The 7,709-nt window shown below is 42.6% G+C and overlaps 1 long non-coding RNA gene across 1 annotated transcript in view; it reads left to right on the top strand.

Moving 5' to 3' along the window:
* The window catches only part of LOC124723029, a 305,630-nt gene extending 303,499 nt beyond the window's left edge, over nt 1-2,131 (top strand). Inside the window, exon 6 of the long non-coding RNA XR_007006483.1 lies at nt 1,915-2,131. This is a non-coding gene — a long non-coding RNA (uncharacterized LOC124723029). The remainder of the gene's footprint in view (nt 1-1,914) is intronic.
* The last annotated feature ends 5,578 nt before the right edge of the window (nt 2,132-7,709 follow it).

Genomic DNA, 7,709 nt, shown 5'->3' on the forward strand with positions numbered 1-7,709 from the left:
CTTCTCAACCTCTCCAATCATGCAAGTGCTTCAATAAATTTACCTATATACATCCTTTTCGATACCACTTATAGATGAGGAACAGTGGGGGACTGAGGGGGATGGGGATGTGATGTGGCGGCCGATGGTAAGTGTATTACACTGTTATTAACATCAAAATTATTCCTATTACCTAGTCAACACCAAAATTATCTATAGTTAGGTCTTAGTCTTTCAGTTTAGCCCATTACACCATCCTAGGTTTCCATTTCGCATACAGTTGACTTTCATAAGTCATTTCAATCATAGCACCTGATCGGTGCTGGAGTCGATATTAAGTTTGAGACGGGTGAGTTTCCTGCTTTTCACGTGTGCGTGTTTTTAATGGAGTATAGAGGTGTTACGACAGTTATTTTTCCTTTGTATACGTTTGACAATGCATGTTTCGAATTCCTAAAGTTCAGTGGACTCCATGTACAATTAATCTAAAATAATGATGGTAGAACGACTATCTGTACGCTTCCATATGAGACCTAACTTTTCGTATCTGGTGTTGTCCTTAGGCGCAATGTATGTTGGCAGCTGTAGAATAGTTTGGTAGTTAACTTCAAATGCCGTTTTCTAAATTTCCTCTGTAGTGTTACTGTAAAAGAACAGCTTCCTCCAAGGACTTCAGTTTGAGTTCCGAAAGCATCTCCGTGGCACTTACTTAAAGGTAACAAATCTAGCAGTCATCCGCTGAATTGCTTAGATCGCTTCTGTCAATCTGACCTGGTACGGACCAAAGACACCAGTGAAGTAAGCAGGGCTATAGTAATACTGTAACAGAACGTTAAAACTTTGTTCTTCCTATTCATCAGCATAAACTTGAATTTTTCCGCATTTAAGGCCAGCAGCCATTCGTCACACCAACTGGAAATTTTGGCCAACTCTTATCCTACACCGCAGCGTTGTCGGCAGACTGCTGTCCGACAAATCATTTATGTATAGAGAGAACAGCAGGGATTCCATTGCCCTACTGACGATACCCTTGTCTCTGACAACATATTGGATATAACCTCTCTCATATCTCTGAGCCTATTCCATATGCTCGTGCTTTCGTTACAGGCTGTGATGGGACATCATGTCATATACCTTCAGGAAATATAGAAATATGGAATCTGTTATCCTACATTCATAGTTCTCTAGATATCATGTGAAATAAAGGCATGCCGAGTTTAGCACGAACGATGCTTTCTAAAACCATGCTGATTCATGAACATAAACTGCTTAGCCTCAAGAAAATGTTATTCTAACAGAATACGTACAAGGGGAGATTCATGATAAATGCAGACTGGGTAACGGACCAATGCCTTGGAGTACTCCTAGTAAACATCGAACTGGGATGCCATCCGAACCAGATGATTTGTTTTTCAAATCTTTAAGTTGCTTCTGTCAGGTATACTTATTTACATGTCGTCCATACAGAGAGTCTGTCCAAAGGTCAAGAAATAGCATGTTTGTATGGTTCTTCAGGCGAGAACGGTCTTAAAGATGAAATTTAAAACTTACGCTTTGGTTTTGCTATCTTCAACTGCTGCAACGGACTGGTCAACAATGAGCTGAATGGAATCCTTAAACCCGCTTACAGATTTTCCACACGGCCTGAATTGCTAGTCGTCTAATAAGTCAAATTATACAACATTCTCGTTTTTTTCATTTATGGCGACGGTACTTCATTCCTGAATATACTGCATACATGTGGTACTGTTTAGTGATCCCTGCAGTACCAGGTTAATGATAAAAGCAATATTGTCTGACTGAAAGTGGCCTGGGATCTGACAGGATCTGCTAATACATAGAAAATTCGTGGCGGATTTCTGTGCATAACTGATGCTGTGTGTATGTGATGCATATAACGAAGATTATATTTTTATTTATCCATTTTTGTTTCAGGAGCCAGATAGCCTGGCGTCGCCATTATCACCAAGGTGGTACCATCATTACATATGTCGGACGTCGTATGCTGGGCAGACTGGTAAACCAGGACAAGTGGCAAACTGTGGCAGAACTGACATCAGACTTTAATGGTGGTCAGAGTACACCTGTGTCTGAACACACAGTGCACTGAAAACTTCTGACGACCCATGCATGTGCCTGCCAGAAGAACATAAAGATGTAATTTTCCTATCTGAATTAATAAATATAGATTAAGTGGACTATACTTCTCTCTCTATAAACAAAAAGAAAAATCCTCTCACCTAATATCCAACATTGTCCACAAGACAGATTCCTTACATCAGAGTGTACAACTGCAACGGATGTGTTTGCTACTTTAGAAATACTCCATGTGTTTGCTATATAGATGTTAACTCAGCGTCTAGTCAGCTGCAGATTATATCGGTGACTGTGCTGAAGGGCGGGTCAGCCAAAGACAGTTTGAGGGGGGGCCTTTCAGTCTATAACTTTGCAGGAGTGTGGTTCGTTTGGCAGTAACCTTACACATCGCATACTGTTGGCGGAGCTATGACAACATGTCCCCATTTCCACAGAATGGTCAAAACAGTCCTATAGCACTAACACAGCTTAGCCTGTTTCTACATGGGTTGCAGGTGGTGGTGGATACAGATCTGACTTCCGCTCATTAGTGGAGCAATCACATGTGCAAAGCTGCAGGGTGGTTGTGCAGTTTGAGGCGGCAGTTGGAAGATGCATAAGGACTATCTAAAATTTTACTGTAGCTGATACGTTCGAAAAAGGTGACTCATTTCAAGATATGAGTGTGCCAGAAATGATTCATGAGTGACAGTAATCATTAGAAGACTTTCCATGGGATCCAACGCACGTATGTGGTTGAATGGAATGACTAGATTCCAAATACCAGACAGCATTCTACTGGAGAGTGTAACACCAGAGATCTGAAAAGCGTGTGTACATTTCTTACGGACTCAATCATCACAATCTAGAGTTTGTGATCCTTCTCAATCAACCTTCGCCTATAACCCATTCGATATATCGCAGAACTTCTGACACGGCATCGAGACAATAAATTACAAATACTTCAGAAATATCTACCAGCGGCATGAGGAAGTTGCAAATACTGGTTTCATACCATGTTCCTTAGCCAAATAACTTTCTAAATACTGTGATTTTATCCCTAGGTTGCATCGTGGGCTATATGTAACTGCACTGTGGGTCTGATAATATACACTCCAGTGATCAATCTATATTCAGTGTACAGTATTTGTCTGTAAAAACCAATTCATTCGGAGGTAATGCCAGAAGTAGATTTATAAAGCCGATATAGCTTTCAACATGAATACTTGTGTGCACCTGTAGAACCAATACCGATCGTGATAGTAATATCGTTGTTTTTTTAACATACAACGGTTTGTAAGAAGATTACGCATCTCTAAAACACAGTGGTAACATTCGCAGGAAAACCTTGGGAACATGTCCACCCATCGCTGATTTTTCTCTCAGTATTATTTCATATCACCAGCAATCAGTTATTGGCAGAGTATTGTACTCCCTAGTAGGGGGGGTGCGTGATAGGTTTGTCTTCAGCATCAGGCTTATAAACTCCAGTTGGCCCAATTGAAGGAAGGTAATGTTGACTTCGGTGCTTGTTGACAAGCGACTCATTGCTCTACAGTACTAGCATCAAGCACATCAGTAAGTAGCATGAACAGGTTAGTGTTCATCACGAACGTGGTTTTGCAGTCAGTGCAATGTTTACAAATGCGGAGTTGGCAGATGCACATTTGATGTATGGATTAGCACGGGGCAATAGCCGTGGCGCGGTACGTTTGTATCGAGACAGATTTCCAGAACGAAGGTGTCGCGACAGGAAGACGTTCGAAGCAATTGATCGGCGTCTTAGGGAGCACGGAACATTCCAGCCTGTGACTTGCGACTGGGAAAGACCTAGAACGACGAGGACACCTGCAATGGACGAGGCAATTCTTCGTGCAGTTGACGATAACCCTAATGTCAGCGTCAGAGAAGTTGCTGCTGTACAAGGTAACGTTGACCACGTCACTGTATGGAGAGTGCTACGGGAGAACCAGTTGTTTCCGTACCATGTACAGCGTGTGCAGGCACTATCAGCAGCTGATTGGCCTCCACGGGTACACTTCTGCGAATGGTTCATCCAACAATGTGTCAATCGTCATTTCAGTGCAAATGTTCTCTTTACGGATGAGGCTTCTTTCCAATGTGATCAAATTGTAAATTTTCACAATCAACATGTGTGGACTGACGAGAATCCGCACACAATTGTGCAATCACGTCATCAACACAGATTTTCTGTGAACGTTTGGGCAGGCATTATTGCGATGTCTTGACTGGGCCCCCATGTTCCTCCACCTACGCTCAATGGAGCACGTTATCACGATTTCATACGGGATGCTCTACCTGTGCTGCTAGAACATGTGCTTTTACAAGTACGACACATCTGGTTCATGCACGATGGAGCTCCAGCACATTTCAGTCGAAGTGTTCTTACGCTTCTCAACAACAGATTCGGTGACCGATGGATTGGTAGAGGCGGACCAATTCCATGGCCTCCACGCTCTCCTGACCTCAACCCCCTTGACTTTCATTTATGCGGACATTTGAAAGCTCTTGTCTATGCAACCCCGGTACCAAATGTAGAGACTCTTCGTGCTCGTAGTGTGGACGGCTGTGATACAATACGCCATTGTCCAGGGCTGCATCAGCGCATCAGGGATTCCATGCGACGGAGGGTGGATGCATGTATCCTCGCTAACGGAGGACATTTTGAACATTTCCTATGACAAAGTGTTTGAAATCACGCTGGTACGTTCTGTTGCTGTGTATTTCCATTCCATGATTAATGTGATTTGAAGAGAAGTAATAAAATGAGCTCTAACATGGAACGTAAGCGTTTCTGGCCACATGTCCACATAACATATTTTCTTTCTTTGTGTATGAGGAATGTTTCCTGAAAGTTTGGCTGTACCTTTTTGTAACACTGTGTGTGTGTGTGTGTGTGTGTGTGTGTGTGTGTGTGTGTGTGTGTGTGTGTGTGTTGCAAAAGACTGTCCAGTCGTAAGGAAGTTATGGATTTGATGTAGAATACTGTGATAGCAAAGGGGAAAGTATGTCAAGTAATACGAACGGTACAGATATTTCTATTTCCAGCAGGGTGTATTTCCAATACTTCGCTCTTTGTCGAATGTCTTCCAACTGAGACCACGATCGTAACATTTAATTCTAAGTACACTGATAATATATTGACTGGTTTCCTAGGATGATTTTGACTGTGCCAGGGACGTGTGGCAAGAATCATTCACGTAGCAGGCGTGTAAAAGAAGAGGCCTGTTGGGATGTGGGAATGTAGCTGACACTGTCGTCCTCTAGATGACCAAATAGTGAACACTTGGTATGCGTTGGATAGCCTTCATAGTCATGTGGAAATCTGAGAAGATTGAATATAGAAGTGTGTTTGCGCTCGACCATTTTTCCCTCCCATGTAAATTGTCCGATTGACTGCTTCAGCACATTTACCGCCTTACTGTCATACGTTTGATAGATAAAAGTTCCGTGAAAAGGGTATATTGTGACAAAACATGTGAAATTGCATATGTTCATGTAATCAGAATCTGGAGGTGGTCGATAGCTATATGAATGATGCAAAAGGGGTGATTTTTGTATTGGTGTAGTATATGAATTGTATGTTAACTACAGCGACATGGTACACAGTGATACATTGTCAGGTTACGGATCAGTTCCACACTCTAATATTAAAGCTTCCATCCTCAGTGACAGAGCTTTGTAATTCTTTCCGTATTTGACGATCTGTAGGTTACTTTGCAGGGTTTGTCAGTGCAATATTGCGATCTGTACAAAATAGTGTTTTGCCACTGAAAGTCTTGTCTGCAGAAATAAAGAAGGCAGACAGTGCTTACACACCAGTGGCATCAGTAATTTGGCAGGTAAATTCAGTAAGAGCCAATGATAATGCTCAGTTCATTCAAGAGACCTCCTTTGTGTTAGGATATAGGAGCCTATACATAGTGGTGAGAACGTTTGCATTTCGGAAATGTTTTTTGAAAGCAGGAAGGGTATCATGTGATGGATGGGGTGTCACATTAAGACCATAAGGAGGGATGCATTTGGTTTTATTCCGGGCTATTTTTGTAAAGAGATTCTGTTAGGTCAAGCCTTACCCTGCAGACAAGCTGAGACATTACAAAAGCTCCTACAAAAGCGACAAGTAACTATTTCTGGGACACTAGAAAATTTCCGAGAGGTCAACTTGACTCGTATTTACGTAGCCATGTGACATCAGGATAACATTGTGAACCTTTCAGATGAGCTTGTGGTGCTGAGTAGCTACTTGAACATTTCGCAGTGATGTCAGCCACGCTTGGCTGGCAAATGCGTACATGGCTAGACGCAGCTTGCATGTCCCCTTAGAATCACCAGGAACAATGCAGCCTGTGCTATTGCTGAGAAGCATTGGAACAGATTTGTGCTGTATCTGCGAAGGTGAGTTGCTCGGCAATTAGGTTTTCACTCGACCACAGGTATAGAGGCACTGTGCCAGCAACGGTGAACATGTGTGTGTCCAGAGGTTGACTTGTCACGTGTCAATGTAAACAAGAGCCATCAGTATAACACTCAAACTTTAACTGTAGACGCAACTTTCACCTGCTGGCTGCTGTCAGCAGTGGTGTCAGAGCAATGGGTCGCACCCCCATGCGTTCATCTATCCAGCAGTGGATAGCGGCAGCAGTGATGTGTGCCCACATTGGAAAAGTTCGCTGACTGTTGCGGTTGACGATAATTCGAAAGCGTTTATTTGCAATGAGTGTTTGTGCACTGCATTATTTTGGGCTGTTTGTGTTGTGAGCGTGTTTGTATAGTGTTACACATGCATTATATTTTGACAATTTACGAGCTGTTTTCGTGTCTGTTGCATTATTTTGTGAACAGGTGTGTAGGCTGTGCAATTCATGATTTCCACAGTTGACGATTATCGTGTTTTCAGAGCCTTTTACAAGCATTATTTTGAAAAATTTGGAGTAGTTTGTGTGTCAGCCCATCAGTGTGCTGCATTATTTCGGTGATTTACGAGTAGTTTGCACGCCAGTGTGTGTTTTGTATCAGTGTAACAAAGTATGAGAGATTTATCCATAAATAAATTGTTCCAAAATAAAGTACACTCCTTCCTATCCAGCAACCTGGCACAGGCTGAATCATTTTCCCGCCATTTTTCCCCCAGACCACCATGGGATGAATGTGCCCTCAGATGGCAGTACTGTGTACTAGGTCAGTTGGCCTACAGACCTTATGGTAAACACAGTGGAAGGAGCTACTGCCTCAAATTGTTTAATTAAAGACTGTGTGCAAAACAGATTTGCATCCATCCTATCAATCACAGGCTGAGTCCTTTCCCCACCAATTCCAAGGAAGAGGTGGTGGTCAGATGACTTCGGTTAGTGGAGGTAGCCCAAATGACCTTTTTGCCAAAATTTGAACTTCTCACCATTTTTGGGAGGGGTTAATTAATTGATCTGTTTAGTCAATCAAATTTATGGGAGCGAGAGGGGCTATTCCAGAAACTGAGACCTGAAAGTGTACCTGTGGCAAGGACGATGGGGTTCAGAGGTTTCCTGAGGGGTTGGGAGGGGTGGGGGGACGAAAGGAACAATAGGTTAAGGACCTGTCAATGAAAAGGAAGGATCCTTTTAGCAGAACACACATTAATGACCTGTCAATCA

Source organism: Schistocerca piceifrons, chromosome X, assembly GCF_021461385.2.
Source record: "Schistocerca piceifrons isolate TAMUIC-IGC-003096 chromosome X, iqSchPice1.1, whole genome shotgun sequence".
NCBI classification, from domain to species: Eukaryota; Metazoa; Arthropoda; class Insecta; order Orthoptera; family Acrididae; genus Schistocerca; species Schistocerca piceifrons.